Source organism: Malaclemys terrapin, chromosome 18 (assembly GCF_027887155.1).
Source record: "Malaclemys terrapin pileata isolate rMalTer1 chromosome 18, rMalTer1.hap1, whole genome shotgun sequence".
Lineage (NCBI taxonomy): Eukaryota > Metazoa > Chordata > Testudines > Emydidae > Malaclemys > Malaclemys terrapin.
In genome coordinates this window covers 25753501-25772669 of record NC_071522.1, presented here as the reverse complement: position 1 = coordinate 25772669, position 19169 = coordinate 25753501, and the positions used below count along the sequence as shown (strand labels likewise).

General features: G+C 56.4%; 1 pseudogene; it reads left to right on the top strand.

Moving 5' to 3' along the window:
- The first annotated feature begins 10677 nt into the window (after window positions 1-10677).
- On the top strand, window positions 10678-16390 carry LOC128825889 (fibrinogen-like protein 1-like protein; annotated as a pseudogene).
- Window positions 16391-19169: the final 2779 nt, after the last annotated feature.

Genomic DNA, 19169 nt, shown 5'->3' with positions numbered 1-19169 from the left:
CCTGGATTCCAGAGGGGCTGAGTACGCACAGGCTCCTCTGCCTGGAACTGGAGTTTGCTCGTTCTGGTGACTCTGACATTCAGGCCCTTCATCATCAGAGGCTGACAGGTGTGGTGAGGGAGCTGGAGAAACCCCACTGCTGAGCGGAAGGGGGTCAAAGAGTTGGGATTCTGGGAGCTGATGGCTTCGTTTGCCCTGCTGCGGGAAGTGGGGCTGGAGACCGGAGATGCCATGTGAACGAGACTACCTGATGCTCTCTTTATGCCCGAGGGGCCGGAGCCTCCTACTGGAAACGCTCTCAGGAGTCCAGGTTCGGGACGTCTCTGGGGAGCCTCTTCTTAGGAACAAAACCAGGGTGGCACGATGATGGAGGCGTCGCTCTCCCAGAGCTGGGAGCCAGGGACAGGGGAAGGTCCCAGCCAGGCTGTGCAGCGAGGATCCCATTTCTCCCCCAAGAGACCCACACGCCCCAAGGAGTAAGTGGCTCTTACCTCCATGAGAGAGCAGGGTCTCCCATCTAAGCCTCTCTGACCCCCAGCATTGCTTGCTTGGATGGGACGAGGTGACCTGTCCCCACTGCTCCCTGACGGGGCTCAGCTGCAGGCTGTGCCCGTCTGGGAGGCTGTGCCAGATCCCAGGGCCTGGCAGACAGCTGGGAATGAGGCTCCGATTCCTTTCACACCCAGAGACCCCATAGAAGGGCCAAGGGGAGAATAAAGGGCAGGAGGTGAAGCTAGCCCTGAGTCTCTGTCCCACCCCCACCTCCTCAAAAGTGGAGCTTTCCGAGCTCAAGTGGGGCTAGGGGTGGGGCCCTGACACAACGGCCTTTCTGCACCATATGGGGCAGGCAGAGCTCTGCCTGGGCGCAGGGGGAATGGGATGGGGGTAGATCAAGGAAAGAGGGGAGGGGAATGGGTGTGAGGGAAAGAGCTCCTGTCCCAGATGAAGGAATTTGGGGGCAGAGGAAAGGACCCTGCTCCACAGAGAGGGGAGAGGGTTTCTGTGAGTGCCAGGGGGCTCCATTTCCCCTTCCACTAGCGCCCCATTTACAGAGAGCCAGAGCAGTACCTGCAGCAGGGAGCGGGAGTTGCTGGTGGCCTCAGAGGCACAGGCCCTGCAGCGCCTCGGGCACCTGGCACAAGTGCCGCATGATACGGAGCTGGCACATCACATTGGCCATGACGTCCTCCTGCTGCAAGGGAACGAGAACCTGTCTGAGACTCAGACGCCTCCGAGGAATCAGGGGGGATTAACGGCCCCTGGAACCAGCAGCATTTCCACCCAGCCCCTGCCCACCTCTGAGGGATGGATTTCCCGTCCTGACCCCCAGGATGGAGTCTTGTTGTCCTTCCTAGTGACCTCCAGTGGCAACCCCCCTCCTTGTACAGGGAGCTCCTGCCACCTCCCCCTCGGTGCCCCTGACAGCTGTTCCACCTCCAATCCACAGCTCAAGTTCTCAGACCCCTCTCCTCCAGCCCCACCCAGGTTGGGTAGGGAGGGGACTGTAGCGGGGGGGCAGGAGGGATTCTGGCAGCAGTGAAGTGGGATGTGGGGCGGTTGAGACCTTTCCCCAAGTCACCCCAGCCACTAATGCTGAAGCCGCAGGATGGCAGCCCTGGTGAATGGGACGGATCGGCAGCCCCTGCTGACTGAATCCTCCTGTTCTCTCCAGCAGGGCCGGCTTTAGGAAGGGCGGGGCCCAATTCAAACATTTTTGGTGGGGCCCCGGCAGGGATGACTAACAAAAAAAAAATGTAAAAAAAAGCCTTTCATTGCTGTCTTTAAATAGGGGAAGCAGCAGGACTCCAGTGGCTATTTAAAGGGCCGGGGCGGTAGAGGCAGCAGGAGCCCCGGACTTTTTAAATAGCCCCCAGAGCCCCGCAGCCCTACCCCAGGGCTCCAGCAGTGGGGGTCTGGTAGCAATTTAAAGTGCCTGGGGCTCCGGCCCCTCCTGGGAGCCCTAGGTCCTTTAAATTGCCCCCTGGGGAAGCCGGGCCACCCTGGTACTGCACACCGGCTCTTGCCGGTACACCGTACCGGGGCTTGGGCCCGGGGCCCGATTCAGGGGAATTGGTTGAATTGGCCTAAAGCCGGCGCTGGTGGGGGTATGGCCACAGAGCCGCAGGGAGGGGAACCCTGAGGTGTGGGGGCTGGGTGGGTACTGGGAGTTCCTCCTGAAGTGACGGGGGTTGGCCAAGGTCACTCAGCCGCAGGGTCTGGGAGGGGGACTGGCCAGGGGCACTCAGAGCTCGGGGGGGCTGTCCGGGGGGGCACTCACAGCCCCAGGAGGTGGGTGGGGGAGGGGCACACAGGATTTAAGGAATTCCCTGGCAGTGAAGAGCTGCTGGCGGCAGGGAGGAGCCAGACGTGACAATCCCCACTTGGGATCCCTGGCTGGGCTAGTGGCTATGGGGGCCCGTGGCCAAGCTGCAGCGGAAGGTGACCTGAAGGAAATGCCTCAGCCTCGGCCTCCTTCTAGGAAGGGCCTGGGCCAGACAATGACCCACCGCGCAATGTCCCAGCTCCTTGCCACACACCTGCGGGGCACGGCCCCTCCTCTGTAGGGAGGTTGGCATGTACCTTAGTGCTGCTTCCTCCATCCCCAAAGGCCTCTCCCAGCCAGTCTCTGGCAACCCCTGCCGTTCAATACGCACATTACCCTGCTGTGACATACCGGGGGGGGACCCCCTCGGGGATGGGGGGGCTGTCACACAGCTGGGCAATTTAACCCGGCTGGGCAGGAGTGACTGTCTCCCTGGAGCTGGGGTCTCAGCCCAGGTGTCTCTCTGCCCTTCCCCCCAGTCGCCCCCGGGCGAGGTGGGAGCGCCCCACGTTGCGTTCCAGCCCCACATTCACACACACAAGTGCTGGTGGGTTCCAATCCCAGCTGAACACACCCACCCGGCCCTAGTGCGGAGCAGAAGGGCCCAGCGCTGCCCCACAGACCCTCTGGCTCTCCAAGCCCGCTCTTACCCATCACCGCAGCACGTCTGGCCCAGGCTGAACGCTGCTCCTCTGTGCAGAGGGGCTGGCACTTCTCGCTCCTGCCGTAGAAGGGGCAGGTGCTGCTACCGACTGCTCCCCCTAACCCCCGCCCTGCTGCGCTCTGGGGATGCTGCCTGCTGTGGAGCTCTCAGGTGTCTTGAACTGGAATTTGTTTGGAGAGAAACTGCTAAGGAGCCTTATCAGCCCCGAGCAGAGAGTACCTGGGAGCCTGCCTGGGTCGGGCGGGTCTGGTACAGCCTCCCCCCAGATAAGGCTCTTCCCTAGACCTGCCACCCATTGGAATCTGGAACGATTCCCTCCGAGGTAACACCCGGGGCAGCCAGGGTAGGGCAGGGCATGGCCTGCTCCCCTGGAGCGTTAGGGCTTTCAGGAGTCAGAGGTGTCAGCAGAGCAGGTTGTGATTGTACGTTAAAGCAGTGAAGAAAGTTGGGGGGGCAGAGGAATTGGGTGCTGTGGCCCCCCCATGCCTTGGGCCTATTTGAAAGGCAGCTGTCACACTGTCCCCTTTATCGGGAGTGCCCACTACACCCATCTCATGTAGTCCTCGGCACGAAAAGGGGGAACATGTTCCCAGCTGAACGGCGTTCGTCCAGGACTCACCGACCCCTATTCCAGGATCGGGGAGTGAGCTGGGAGAGAGGTCACCATGTAGCCTGCAATTATCAGTGGCTTCTGGATTCCTCTGGGAAAGGGTTAACCAGGGGCTTAGTTTAGTCCACACTTGGCTTTCTCGGCAGTGCTGGACTGTGGTGGCAGGGAGGGGTCCAGCTCGCTCCCTTTCACCTGGCAGGGAAAGTGCCCTAAAGGTTAGGATGTTCTCACAGGCTGTCGTAGTTACTGGGACCTTGGCAGGGAGGATTGGTGGCTTGTGGGGCATCGGATACTTCCCCTTGTGACGATGCGGTTCTGGCGGAACCCAACTGAGAGTGCCAACTCAGGACAAATTGCTCAAATAGGGCAGTTACAGCCCAAGGCTGGGGTTTTTTCCACCTCTAAGGCAAACCAAACCAGCCAGACTAGGAGGACTTCGGTCTCACCCCACTGGCTAACCGCAAGTCTCACAAGCAATCTCCTTAGACACTCCAGTTTCCGAGTATTACCACCAGTGCCACGCGTTATGGGGACAAATGGTTATGAAAACCAATACCCCAGTAAAAGAAAAAGGTCCCAAAGGACCAAGCCCCAGACCGAGGTTAATATACAAATCAGATCTTACCCACAAATCACGCTGTTGCCAATCCTTCAGAATCTAAAATCTAAAGATTTATTCATAAAAGGAAAAAGATAGAGATGAGAGTTAGAATTGGTTAAATGGAATCAATTACATACAGTAATGGCAAAGTTCTTGGTTCAGGCTTGCAGCAGCGATGGAATAAACTGCAGGTTCAAATCAAGTCTCTGGAATACATCCCCCGCTGGGATGGGTCCTCAGTCCTTTGTTCAAAACTTCAGCTTGTAGCAAAGTTCCTCCAGAGGTATGAAGCAGGATTGAAGACAAGATGGAGATGAGGCATCAGCCTTATATAGTCTTTTCCAGGTGTAAGAACACCTCTTTGTTCTTACTGTGGAAAATTACAGCAAAATGGAGTCTGGAGTCACATGGGCAAGTTCCTGCATACTTTGCTGAGACTCAAAGCATATTTGCCTTCTCTCAATGGGTCCATTGTATAGCTGATGGTCCTTAATGGGCCATCAAGCAGGCTAGGCAGAGCTAACACCAGTTTGTCTGGGATCGAACAGGAGTACTTGTGGCACCTTAGAGACTAACAAATTTATTAGAGCATAAGCTTTCGTGGACTACAGCCCACTTCTTTGGATGCATCCGAAGAAGTGGGCTGTAGTCCTCGAAAGCTTATGCTCTAATAAATTTGTTAGTCTCTAAGGTGCCACAAGTACTCCTGTTCTTCTTTTTGTCTGGGATGTCACCCAGCAGCATAGCATAAGTTTGAAATACAGACAGTATAGAGCCAATATTTATAACTTCAATTACAAAACTGATACACACATATAGACAGCATAATCATAACCAGTAAACCATAACCTTGTCTTAGACACCCCGTTTGACCCCCTTTATACAAGATTTGCATGCCACTACAGGACCTTGGTTGCAACAATGATCTATATGGTCCCAGATTATATCAATAACGTCACACCCCTCCTCCTAGAGCTGTGCAGTAACCAGAACATTACCCCTGCGAGGAGAGGGTTTCGGGGACCCTGGGATCTTGGGAGCCAGGGCTTCTCTCAGCAGCCTGGAAGCCCAGGCCCCCCATCAGCCTGTCAAGCAGGTGGGCAGGCGGGCGAGCTGGCAGGGAGCCAAGCAGCTTTCCGTGCGAAACCTGCCTGCTTTCTGTCTGAAGGTTTGTCCAAATCGACGTGTTCCCACGAAACGTTTGGATTTTGACAAGCTGGCAATTTCTGATGGAAAAACGGTTCCACTGGCAAATTCTGACCAGCGCCTCTCCTGACCGCACAGCTCCCTGCATCTTTGCTGAGCGTGGAATCCGAATGGACTTGACACAGGTGGTTGTGCCCTGGGACGCTATCTCAGCCCAGCTCCCCCAGTGCTCCGGCGCTCACATTCTCCTAGTGGTGACGTCTGACCCTGGGGAGATGAAAGGCCTCTGCAGGTTGTTTCCTGCAGTGTGAGCTTTGGCTGCAGGCTTCTGTCCCCAGCCATGGCATGAAGGAATCTGTCTAGCCAGGCTGGGCGTCCTCCCTCATCTGTGGTCAGAGGTCACACGGGCCCTTCCAGTGACAAGGTGGCAGCATCTGGCCCTGGGAAAACAGACATCTGCCGTGTGCTCACCCCAGAGATTTCTTTCTTTCTGCAAACTGAAGAGGCCTCTCTCCTGTAGCCTCAGCAGAGGCTGGGAGGAGGCCAGCAGGCCCTGTGGCCCCCCGCAGACTGGGCGAGGCCCTGACCAGTAGCTCTAAAGGCCAGAAGACCCCACAGAACTGGTGGGGAACGGGACTGTGACGTTACGTTGCTGTTCCATGGTTCCTTTCTCCTCAGCTGAAGAAGAAACTGAGCCCTGAAGCAAGGCACCAGACTGGCTTGTCCACGCGGTGACCCAGTATTCACCAGAGGGGGAGAAGGAACAGTGAGGCTGGTGGGTTCCTTGTTCTAAAAAGAAAACAAATCAGAGCATGTTTTTACATCCAGCTTTTGACTCCCCGGCCAATGGGTGTGATCATCCCAGGTAGAAAAGTCAGCCTGTAATGCCTGGCTCCTGCTGGCTGCTCCGATGGAGACTCCACTTCCCCTCTCCTCCCCGTAAGGCAGGGGCACTGCCAGCCACTGCCTGGTACTGTCTGCACCCAGCAGCAACACTCCTCTGCCTCCCGCCGCCCTCTCCTCTGCTGAGGTCCCCCGTGCCCTGCCCTGGCACCCTCTCTGCTATGGGGTCAGACACGCGGGGAGAGCAGGGCAGGTCTGTGCCCTCAGCCCCCGGGGCTCTCGCACAGAGCTCTGCCCGCAGGTCCAGCCCTGAACATCACGGCGTCAGAGGAGCTTCTCCCACTATCACGGCAGCTCCTCCTGTTGGTGCCCAAAGCCCGGGACTCGCACTCAGCCCCTGAAAGCAGGGCCGGCTCCAGGCACCAGCCGACCAAGCACGTGCTTGGGGCCGCATCTGGTAAGGGGCGGCCAATCTTTGGGTGGTGGGGATTTTTTTTGGGGGGGGGGGGAGTTTGGTCGCTGGGGGTGGGGTGGGTTGTTTTTGTTTCGTCGGCTGGGCGTGTAGGGGGCACTGGGGGGTGGGATTCGGCAGCAGTGCTCCGGGGGGGGTGGCGGCACGGCGGGGTGCTCCGTGGGGGCGGGGGCGCTGTTTGGCAGCACGGCTCAGCGGTGGGGTGTTTGGCGGCGCGGCGCTCAGTGGGAGATATGTGTGGCGGTGGGAGGGTTCAGCAGCACGGCGCGGCGCTCCGTTGGGGGGTGTGTTCGGTGGCGCTCTGTGGGGGGGTTCGACGGCACGGCATTTGCCGGCGCTCCGCGGGGGCGGGGTGTTCGGCTCCGCGGCGCTCCGCGGGGGGGGTGTTTGGCTACGCAGCACTCCGCAGGGGGCTGGCGGGGTCGCCAGCGCTCCACGGGGGATGGGTGTTTGGCGGCGCTCTGCGGGAGGGGGGTGTTTGGATGCGTGGCGCTCCTCGGGGGGCTGAGGGGTTCGGCGGTGCGGCGCTCCACAAGGGTGGGGTGTGTTAGGCAGCGCTCTGCGGGGGGCGGTGTTCGCCGGCGCTCCGCGGGAGGGGGTTGTGTTTGGCGGCGCTTCGCGGGGGGGCAGGGTGTTCGGCTACGCAGCGCTCCGCGCGGGGGGGGGTGGCGTCGCGGTGCTGAGGGCGTGTGTTATGGCAGCGCTATGGAGGGCGGCACTCTTTTTTTTTTGCTTGGGGCGGCAAAAAAATTAGAGCCAGCCCTGCCTGAGAGTTGGGAACGTTGCAGCACAGCCCAGCCCCGGCTGCTGGGAGAGGAAGGCCACCCCACCTCCCTGGCTGGGAGAGCTGCCATGATCCCCCCATCTGCCAGCCCCAGTTGTTCCCTATGAATTTAAAGATGCGTTAGGCTCCTTGATTTCCTCGGCAGGAACAATGTTCTCATGAGTGTGTGCGCGCGTTCCCCTCCCTGACAAGCATGCAAAGCTGATCCGTCCACGGACGAGTTCTCAGAACAGTAATGTTCTTCTCTCTCTATTGAGCCCTGATGTATTAGAAGGTAAAACTCCTGTGAAAGGTGCGCTAGTAATGTTCAAAGCCGGCCGGCAATGCAGGTACTGCCACCAGGCTGCACGGTGATTCATCTCAGAGACATCTCATTAATTTAGCAAATACTGCCTGAAAGGAAGAGAGCGCCGGCCACCCAAACTGTTCACACAAATAAAATCCATATCAGACGCCGCTCACCTTTCCGAGGCGGCTTTGCCTTCCCCTCCCCTCTCCTCTGAAATGTGCGTGGATATAGGTGAGTAAGCAAAGGTGCACTCACACACAAACACACAGTGACACATCTTTGATCATACAGTGCATCACTCTGTTCCTAGGATCTCAACAAAGTTCACCTCCGCTCATTAAAGGTGACATGCTAAACAATTGGGTTTGAGCTCTTATTTTTTTCTTCTTTATGGTGGATAAAGAAAGCATGAAAAGGCTTTTTTTTAAATTGTTTCTTTCTTGTTTTTCACTTTAGACATACCCAGTCTTAGCTTCCCTGTTTCTGCTGTTGGGCTCCAGAGGGAGTTTTCTAATCCCTCAAACCAAAGGAGCATGACCACTGAATATTTAGCAAAGAGAGCTTTTCTCCCTACTGTGTGTTCGGCATTTGAGTGAAATGGGTGCCAACCAGAACAACCGACCTCCTCCCCATGCACCTGTTTCAAGCAGCCTGACCAAAACCCCCTTCCTTCCTCCCTTGATCACTCAGGTTTCATATCCTTGGTACTTGTGAGAAAGCTGTGCAAATCTGTGATCACACTGAGTGTACTGTGCACGTCTTAGTATACTTCTCTGTCACCCTGTTTGGACTGTAAGTTCTCTGGGGCACAGACTGTGGGTGATAGTTTTGCTTCTCTGGCACAGTAGGACGCTATAAGAAGAGACAGGTTTCAGTGTGGTAGCCATGTTAGTCTGTATCAGCAAAAACAATGAGGAGTCCTTGTGGCACCTTAGAGATTAACAAATATATTTGGGTATAAGCTTTCGTGGGCTAGAACCCACTTCATCAGATGACTTCATTAGACTGACCTCCCACTTGGTAAGACAACTCCCATCTTTTCATGTGCTGTGTATATACCTGTTAGTCTCTAAGGTGCCATTAAGGACCATCCCAAACCGCCCCACCATCCGCTCCAATGCAAGGCATTTCTTTACAGCACCTTCTCTGATATACACACACAGCAACGTGTGTGTGTGTGTATTATTAAAAAGCCCTCTTGATCGGGCACACTTCTCACCCTTGGGAGAGGGCAAGGGAACAAATATGTGATGAATTGCATGTGGGAGATTCATTCGTTGTTTGTGTGACAGCACAAACTCCCCCTCATCCCAAAATCTGGTCCCCAAATGAGCAGACTGGAGCACATCACACTAAGCAAACTGGTGCCACGTTCAACAAAATAAACAGGTCCCATCTCGTGTCCTTTGTTGCACATTTCGATGGCGTGTGCCAGGTGCTGGCAGGTTGCAGGATCGAGAAGCGTGCATGCGAGTGAACCGCCTGGGTGCTCTTTTCCAGAACTATACGGACGTGGAGCTGTTCCCTCTAATGCACCAGTTCCTGCCCCCTGTATCCCAGCCAGAGAGCTGGGACACAGAGAGCAGCTGCCTTGACAGTCGCTGAATGAATCCAGTTTGATCCTCTTCCCTGTGGGACAGATGCAGCAGCAGCGCAGTCTCGCTCCAGCCCATCCCACTCAGGTATCTCCTCACCCGGCCGTGACCTGTCGGGACAATGGCGGGAGCGGGGGTTCAGTCTCTGTAACCCCACGTGCTAAGCAGGGGTTAGTGATACCAAATGGAACTGAAAGTCCGAGGGGGGTGGGGAGAGGGGTTCCCACCGGGTGTGTGGGTTTGGTGAAAGGCGCCTACAAAACGTTGGGTCTGCCCAGTGCTTAAAGACAGAGCTGACTGGACTCAGCTGGAAGTCCTGGTTTCTTCTCAGTGATCCCTAGAGCTGAAAACACTGTGAAGCCGGTTTGCCTGGGCACCATAGAGCTGGTGCTGTGGTGAAAGACAGTACAGGGGGGAGCAGCAGTGAGGTTCCCCCTAGCCAGGGAAGTCACTAAGAGCTGGACTCACTCCGGGCTGGAGGCCCCTCACAGCATGGCATCGCAGCTCCAGGCAGAGACAGCAGCATGGAGCAGCAGCGGTGCAGAGCAGAGGCAGAGGCATCCCTGGCCCACCCCTTCTCTCCCTGGGGCAGGAGGCGAACACACACCCCCTGAACCCCCCCCTGAACTCTCAAACTCTGCTGAGCTGGGCCCGTAAACTGGGTAAGGGGACAGCAGAGGGAAAATGGGAGGGGTGTGCCAAAGGGACATTCGTCCATTGGACTCTCTCATCGGAAGCTGGGAAACTGAGGCAAGGGGCTGCTGCCCAATGGATTGTAGGGCAGGCGTTTCACTCACAGTTCACATACTGCTGAGTCACTCTTGTGGTGGTTTCCCCAGTTCATGCTGCGTTTCTTTCTCCTCTAAATAAAAGTTCTCGTGTGTTAGACTCAGACTCAACGCTCGCGACGGGGGAACAGCTGCCTGTTAGGGGCATGCTGGTCAGTTTCCCAGATTTCTGGGAGGGGCGCTCCAGCTGGTTCTGTTTTGCAATGCTAAGAGGAACCCCGAGATCCTGATTCTCGTCCTTGTCACTGCCAATATCACCTGGCACAAGTGTTACACCCCCATCGCGTTCTGCACAACCCCCGTTCCTGCCATCTCCTCTGGCTTGATCCTCTCCATTTAGTGCGTCCTTCGTCTGGAAGGTCGATGGTACGGTAATGCCGCAGAGTCCCACTGAGAAATTAAATCCCTGGCTCACACCTGCCCGGCTTCAGAAACGTTGGCGTTCTCGGCGAGGAGGGAGGGAGCCCAAGAAATCTGGTATCTGCGGTAAATAAAGGATGGGCAGACGTTCCGGAGGGAGCTCCCTCCCTGCCCACAGTCCAGGCTTGAGGCCAGCGGTTGAGAAAGCAAGATAAGCTGGGTGTGGAGTGGCGCTTTCCCCATAAAGGCATGGAGCCCCGGCTCTGGTTTCTGATGTGGAAGTGGGGGACGCTTCAGGTTGCTAACTCGCCCGCTCAGCTGCAGCGTCGGGATGGGTGAGTTTTATTGAAATGCCCAGTATTTCACACAGCCTGGAGATGTAGGGCCAGAGCCTGGTGGTGGGCACCAGAGCCCCAGGTGGTGTGGGCACGTGGGGGAGGTGCAGTGGCAGGGCATGCTATGTGGCCCCTGTGGGACACCATGTGCCCTGAGTGCCCGGGCACAGGAAGGAACGTGCCCAGACAGACGCAGTAACTACCGCATAGAGAGGGGCAGCCTGCACTCCTCTCAGTGCCGCCCCTCAGCCCGGGCAGGTGCACAAGGGGGAGGGGAGCCCTGGTGCATCCTCTGCTTTCCCGACCCTGCCTGGCCGAGGCACAAGGGATGGGGGCGCAGTGAGGTACATGCTGCTTTTCCTTTGAAACGGAGCAGCATTTCCCCCTGCAAGTGCATGCTGCAGCATGAGCCTGGCTAGCTAGGAGTGTGGCAGTGCCTCCTGGTGGGTAAAGAGTGCCCCCGGGGCCATGGGGTACCAGGAGCCTGGCGGGGATCCCCTGCCCAGCGCTCTGCTGGACCCTAGGCAGGAATCCTCCCGCCCTGCCCCAGGTTCCTTTGGGCATTGGGGCCAAAGTACTTTAGAACACAAAGGAACTAGCATAAACCATGTTTTAAAAATGGGGAAACTGAGGTATGGTGCAGTGTAATGAGTTTTCCGAGGTCACAGGTCGAACTCAGGCCCTCAGTGTCTTAGACTATTAGAGTGTGTGAACGGCTGCTAGCTGGCAGCGTCCCCTCTCCTCTGGGGCGTCAGGAGAAGGGGAGGCGTGTTTTCAAGGATGAGTGACTCCAGATTGGTATTTCACTTCAGTTCCAAACATTGTAGTTCTGGCTTGTCAGACTCACTGAAATCCTTCTCCTTTAAAGCGTTAACCCTTTGCCTGCCATGGGGTTACGCCTCTCTCCTCCCTCTCACAAGGATACCTGAGATTGCTGGCAGCGTGTTACAGTTACTTGGGCTGTGACATTGTCTGAAGAATTTGGGGTCCAGGCAGCTCCAAAAAGAAGGTGTTTCCAATGAAATCTGTCTGGGGATCATGTCTGGGCAAAGTGTTTCCATTGCAACAGTGTGTTTTGGTGTGTCGTTTACACGGTGTTCTCTCTCTCTCTCTCTCTAATTCATTTGCACGTTTGTATCACGGTCACTTGTGGGGTTAGTTGTGGACTTTCTAACTTTGCAACACCACATGAATACAATGATGGCTGACAGAAAGCACGGTGCCGGACTCCAGTGCGGCTTTAGCCTGTTCTGGTTTGACACACACACACACACACACACACACCCTGCCCGGCCCGCCCCGCCCCACCCCGCCTCAGCCCACAAAAAGCCGCCATTTTGCAACTGTCATGGGCCAGCAGCAGCTATAATCAAACTTGGGACCTCTGGAGCTTCACACATGAGCCTCTGTTGTAGGGTTCTCAACCTATTTCCCATTGGGGGCTGCATATGCCGCGCTCTGCGTTCTGTGGGCTGTAGCTACACACGATGTAATACCAGGGCCGGGATAGATATACCTGGGGGGGGGGGGGGGTGAATGAGCCGGTTTCTGGCCAAGAGTCTGGATTTCTCTGGGCTGCTGATCCCGGCAAGGTCATTGTGAATCCCTGCGCTGAGTGCTGAAGGTGGCCTGGGAAAAGCATGTGTGGGGAGGGGGAGGGGTGTCTATGTTAATCCCGACTGAAATAAATGGCCATGCCCTTGCTAGGGCAGCGCTTACAGTGCGCCCCTCAGGGACCCGGCTCCATTTTGAACTCTTTTTGGCCAGGACTGTGGCCCCTGGCGACTCTGCCCACTTTAAGCCTGGCCTGAGCTGGGCCCACAGAACAGCTGCAGTGTCAGCAGCGTGTCCCCCTCTGGGCTGCTGGGCTGCAGTGCAGGGGGCAGCATGCCTGGCGTGGGGCACACAGCAGCTCTGTGCCCTGGGCCCCTCTCACCTGGCACTCATCTGAGGGGGGCAGAGCCCTGCCGGAGGCTGCCCAGCTGCTGTCTCTGTGTGGGTGAGCGGGCACTGCCCTCCGGCTGGTGGTAGTGACTGTGGACGGGGGGAGCTGGGACAGAGGGGGTTGCTCCGAGCAGCACTCCCCTTGCAGCGGTGCAGTGCGGGGAGAGAGGAGGCAGCTCCTTCCCCACCACAGGGAGCGCTCCAGCCGGCCCTGACCCGCCCGGGACCCGGGAGCCAGGCCATTGGAGCCGCAATCTTTGAATGGTTTTTACCATGCAGCTGGGTCCCAGCTGTGTGCTAATCGGGCCGGCTGCAGAGACGGAGACAGTGGCCGGGCCGGGGGAGAGGTGAATGGTGGGCTTCACCCTGTCTCCAGAGACTTGGGCCGACCCCCCCCATGCTGAGCCCCTTTGAACATCCAGCCATGTCCTGCGGTGCCTACCTGGGAGCTGAGCTCTTCTGAAAATCTGGCCCAGTAGTTGAGCCCTCTGAAAACTCTGGCCTTAGCGTCTAAGGGTAACATTTTCAAGAGTGGCTAAGTCACTTAAGTGCCTAAATCCCAGTGACGTCTAGTGGGATTTAGGCACTTGTGAAACTCTCTCCTGGTCTCATGTCCAGCCGTTTCTGTCCCCTGCAGGGTTCCAGTCCAGCTCTCTCCTGCTTCTCTCTGTGCTGTCCATGATGGCGCTCCTTTGCGTAGCCCCCGTGCAGAAGGTCGAGAGGGGTGAGTAGAGAACCCTTCGGAGAGCTTCTATCATCTGCCATATCCGAGATCAGGGCATCGTGGGCCTGATTCTGCTCCTCCCCCCCATGCCGGGGTCACCCATAGATCCACTTATCCACTGAATGCACCTTCCAGCCCCCTCGCCAGCGCTGGGCCCAAAGAAACGCTGAGTTCTCCGAAGGGATCGCAAGGCCGGCCTGCGCTAGTGAGCCCACTACTCCCATTCGCAGGCCTCCAGCACCTGGGAATGGGCCAGCCGGGGTGGGGGAGGTGCTGCTCGACTGGCTGTTTGCTTTACACAGCTTCGTTATCCCTTTCTCCGGTAACGGCTGCCAAGCTGCCGGCAGTGACTGAAGAGCGCTGGTGCCAACCGCAGGGCAGCGTGTGGGAACCAGGCACCCCCCAAAATTGGCTGGGAGTTCTACCCTTCCATCTCACCAACTCCTATACTAGGGCTAGCCCCGGCTAACAGCTGGGGATCTCTCGCTCATGCCTAGAAGCCTTGCCCCCAGAGTCCAGGCAGCAGGGAGAGCCAGTTCCTCCTTGTCAGGGGTTTTCATTCCCTTCTCCCCACACCTCCAGCGGCTCTGGGAGCTGCTCAGGGGCTTGCCCAGGCAGGCCAGGGGCCAAAACAGCTCCAGAGGTGGCCCTGAGCCCCTGCCCCCGCAGTGCTCAGCAGCTCCTCCCCCTCGGCTCAGCTATGGGGGAGGGGCACACAGGGGGATTGTCTGGGGGGTAGGGGAGCTGGGGGGCTCAGGCTCGAGGGAGGACCCTGGGGAGGGGAGGGGCAGTATAACCACAGTGCTCTCATTCTACCAGGATAGTTCGGGACAATTTCCGCCCCAAAGACAAGTCCCTCGATAGGATGTCTGGAATTTTCAAAGGCACCACAGGGAGTTGGGTGCCTAAATCCCACTGAATTCCAATCACAGTCGGGTATCAAACTCCCTTAGGCTCTTTGAAAACTCCCATTTAAATTGTCACTGATGGGTTTCATAATTGACATTCGCTGAGATGGATCTGGCAGCCTCTCCCCCACCCTCGCCAAACGATTTCTTTAGCAGTACGGACTCAGGAAGGATACAGAGCCTTGGTTTACACTTGATTCATCTCTTCAAGGTTTCTTCAAAACCAGCAGAGCAAGAAACTATTCTTATTTTATTTTATTGGTAAAATGAAAGTGTAAGATCTGGAGCGGGATTCTGTGGCCAGGAATGGCCGGGGGGGATTCTGTGGCTGTAGTATTGTGAAATACACAGGACCTGCCTCTAAAAACCCAGCCTCCAGTTACCCCAGGCTGATTTGATCGAGCTAGCTAGCGCTCACTCCCCCACCCCCACCTGCCCCCTTAACCTGATGTTCGTGGCATTTCAGGGTTCCCCAAAGACTGCAGCAACATTCCCAGGGACAGCCCCAGCGGGGTCCATGTCATCCAGCCGGCAGGCTCTCCCCCTCGAGTGGTGTGGTGTGACATGGACACCGAAGGCAAAGGCTGGACCTTTGTCCAGAGAAATTCTTACAATCACCTGGAAGGAGTCCTGGAGCACCTACAAGTACGGCTTTGGGAACGTGCAGCAGGATTACTGGCTGGGCAACGAGTACCTGTCCCTGCTCACGCGGCAGAACATCTACAAGGTCCACTTTGTCGTGGAGGACAAATCCAACAACACCCGCTACGCAGAGTACGACATCTTCAGTGTCGAGGATGAGCCGAGCGGGTACCCGGTGAGGCTGGGCAGGTACTCTGGGGACGGCGAGGACTATCTCACCACCTACCACTCCGGCCTGGGGGGCATACACGACAACATGAAGTTCAGCACAAGTGACAAGGATCAGGACCAGACCAGTGGGAATTGCGCAAGTAGCTATGGAGGCTGGTGGTACGACAAGTGTCAGAACGTCCTGCTCAATGGGAAAGGCTACATCTACTGGGCAGGGTTCTGTAACAGTGGGGAGTGCAAGTCTTCCCTCATCCTGGTTAAGCCAACAGACGTGTGCTGGGTCCGGCAGGAGGAGCCCATCCTCCTTGGGAGCCGGCGCCGCTGAGAAGGGGAGACAATATTAGATCAGACATGGAGCGCCATCCCCCACCTAATCAGTGCAGTCCCTGCAATGCCTCCACTCTGCTCACCCCCTTCCCTGTTGGCTTCTGCACGGTAAATCCCCTGGAATAAATGCTGAGAGCCGACCCCGCCAGTGCGTTCGAATGACACAAAGAGTGTGATTGGTGTGTATAACTGGACCCCCGCTTCCACTCTGCCTCGCTGGAAGCCATATCACTCACTACGACTTTAGACCCACATTAACCTCTGCTTTTCCCAGCCCTGCCACAGCCCCTTGGCATTAGAGATCAATAAATCATGACACTAGATTTCTAGCAACCGTCATTGAGCATTTAAATGGGGGACGACTCAAAGCCAGGACTTTACATCTGAATCCTGCATGTATTAGCAGTGGTGAGTTTGGGTTCAAAAACCTGCCCTCTGTGTTTTTAATAAATATGGTTATTACATGAGAAAACATTGCAACAGTAATTAGTTGCTGATAAACCACTGAGATTAGATAGACGTGCAACGAAACCACACAATAAAGATATTGGTGTCCCTCTTCAACCCAAGGGGCTAGTCAAAGTTTGGGGCCCTGGGGATGTTCCAGTGGGGAGCAGAAATTGGCAGTGGAGTCTGGTAATTTTTTGATGTCTTGTTTATTGACAAGGAACATACAGAGTCCTGCTTCTCCAAACACAGCAGGAACCAACAGCAGGGATTAGCCTCCCTGCTCTCAGCTCCAAGCCTCTTTAGCCAGCACCTGGCCCAAAAGCTCTCTATGCTCCTCCCACGATCACACCATGCTGACAGGCTCTGCTCGGCTTTCCTGCTCTGCCTCCGTGTCCTGGCTGCACTGCCTGGCTTGTCTCTTTCAGGAGTCAGAGGTGCCAGCGGAGCAGGTTGTACGTTAAAGCAGCGAAGGCAGTTGGGGGGCAGAGGAATTGGGTGCTTTGCCATTGCACTTGATCAGCTCAATTGGAAAATTCTTTCAAAGGAAATCCAGATGTATACATCTGACTGGGGTACATACACGTGTCTCATGTGCACATACACGTACACACATACATACGCACATGTACACATACATATATATACAGACGTACACATACACACACACACGCTGTCCCTGGGTGGCCCCAGGATGCGACTGACGGGGTGGCTGGCTATTATGGAGGCAGAAGGGGGATGGGAGAAAATAATCAAGAAGAACTTTTGCTGAAAATGCAAACCTAAGCTGGAAATCTGTGCAGGGCTGGGCTCAGCGAAAATGATCTTTTGAGCTGTTCTTATTAACCGTGGTCCTGTACTTCCTGGTTTGCGTCGGACCCAGGCAGGAGACTGGGCTGCTCTCAGCTGTAGAAGCCATTGGAATGAGCCAGGTCGGAATGAGCCAGGCCCTCAGAGCCTTCTGCCACCAATCGCCCCAGCAGTCACTGATCCACACCAAACCACGTTCTTCCAGTCAGGCAGTTTGCCACTCAGACACCACGGTAGGGTGACCGGACATTTAGTGTGAAAAATCGGGACGGGGGTGAGGGGGTAATAGGAGCCTATATAAGAAAAAGACCCAAAAATCGGGTCTGTCCCTATAAAATCAGGACATCTGGTCACCCTACACGATGATTGGCACAGTAGGGACCGAGAGACGCTAAACAGGCAGACAGACAAGGAAATAGTGGCCCTGCCTACAGGTGTGTGTGTGGTGCAAACGGATGAACACCAGCTGCTGGCTGAAGACACAACCTTAATTCCCGCATCTCCTGTCTGTCAGCTATCGTTCGCTTGGCAGCCTGAGCTCCGATTTCTAATGCAGCGTTTTGCTCTGGCCTATTGTGGTTCTCATGTCCGGGGCTCCTTGGCCCCTGGTATCAGGAGCGGTGCTAAGGAAGCTGCTTTTCAAAGGTCCTTAAGTAGAGTTGCCAACTTTCTACTTGCACAAAACCAAACGCCCTTGACCCAACCCCTTTCATGCCCTTCCTCAAGGCCCCACCCCCACTCACTCCAGCCCAGCCCACCTCCCTCAGTCGCTCGCTCTCACACCCTCACTCACTTTCACTGGGCTGGAGCTGGGGATTGGAGTGCAGGGAGGGGGTGAGGGCTCCGGTGGGGATGCGGGCTCTGGGATTGGGCTGGAGATTAGGGGTTTGGGGTGCCAGAGGGGGATCCGGGCTGGGGCAGAGGGTTGGGGTGCGGACTCTGGGAGGGAGTTTGGGTGCGGGAGGGGGCTCAGGGCTGGGGTAGGGGATTGGGGTGTGGGTGGGGGTGTGGGGTCTGGGAGGGATTAGGGTACAGGAGGGGGTTCCGACCTGGGGCAGGGGGTTTGGGTGCCGGGTGTGAGGTCTAGGAGGGAATTTGGGTGCGGGAGGGGGTTCCGACCTGGGGCAGGGGTTGGGGTGCCGGGTGTGAGGTCTGGGAGGGAATTTGGGTGTGGGAGGGGGTTCTGACCTGGGGCACGGTTTCTGGGTGCAAGCTCCGGCCAGGCGGCGCTTACCTCAGCCAGCTCCTGGTCAATGGCACACCGGTGCTAATGCAGGCTCCTGACCCCTGGTATCCCTCCGCTGGCAGGCTCTGAGCAAGGCCTGCCCAGAGAACATGGATGACGAGCTCTCGATCCTGCTGACAGCACCCCCCAGCACAGACAAACTCCAGCACATCTTGGAGGTGAGCAGAATGGGGAGGGGCAGCAGGGGTTTTACAGTAGCCCTGGGGACTCCTAGAAAGAAGAGATTGGAAAATCCATGTTTCTATTGGATCCTTCCGAGTATGCATTCGTGATATAAACTCACTGGGTGACCTTGTGGTAACTCACTTCCCCCTTACGGCATCAGTCTTCTCCACTATCAAATCCACACTGGGGAAGAAGGACAGAATCCCCGACAATCACCTTCACCTCTGGGAGTCTGGTCCTGGGAGCCAAAACCAACTGGACTATCTGCCCCATCTCCTAAACTGCCCTGTCTTTCCCTCCTAGGGCCTGGTCCTTAGTGCTCAGCCTGGCCCCTTCCCAGCTTGTCTCTGACCTTTAAAGGACTCTCCAAGCCCCTCCCATGCCTGCTTCCCTTGGGGTCTCTCTCCTGGCTGAGCACAGGCTGCCCTTCTATCTCTCAGCAGGCCTGGGTCCTAGTCACAGGCTGCATCTTGTCACGTGACCCCCACACTTATTCCCTTCACCCTAGGGAACTGCATCTCCTGGGCCAGGTGCAGTTGAGCTCCAACCCCTTTCCTGGCCATCTCACCCTGGGACAGGTTGAAACTGGACACCTGTGGGTAACAGTAACTGGTTGCTCCCAAAGGTGCTGAAGACACAATGGAAGAGGAAATCCTTTGGCCTGGATTGAAATTATTCCGACTGAAAGTGAATGAGAGAAAATAGGTCCAGAGTTCTCTTCCTAGCAGCAGAAAATGTAGCGATTGATAGAGGTTCAGGTCAGAAAGGAACATTATGTGCATCTAGTCGCCCGTCCTGTATAACTCAGGGCCTAGAATGTGACCAAGTGGTTCCTTCAGCCAACCATAGCATGGGACTGAGCCAGAGCACGTCTTTTGGAACGACATCCACATGCAGGAGAGCCAGCTGGCTACCAGAAAATCTCTCTTCTGCAGTGACGTGGGGTTAAGGGACACGGGGGAAAAGACATGGAGG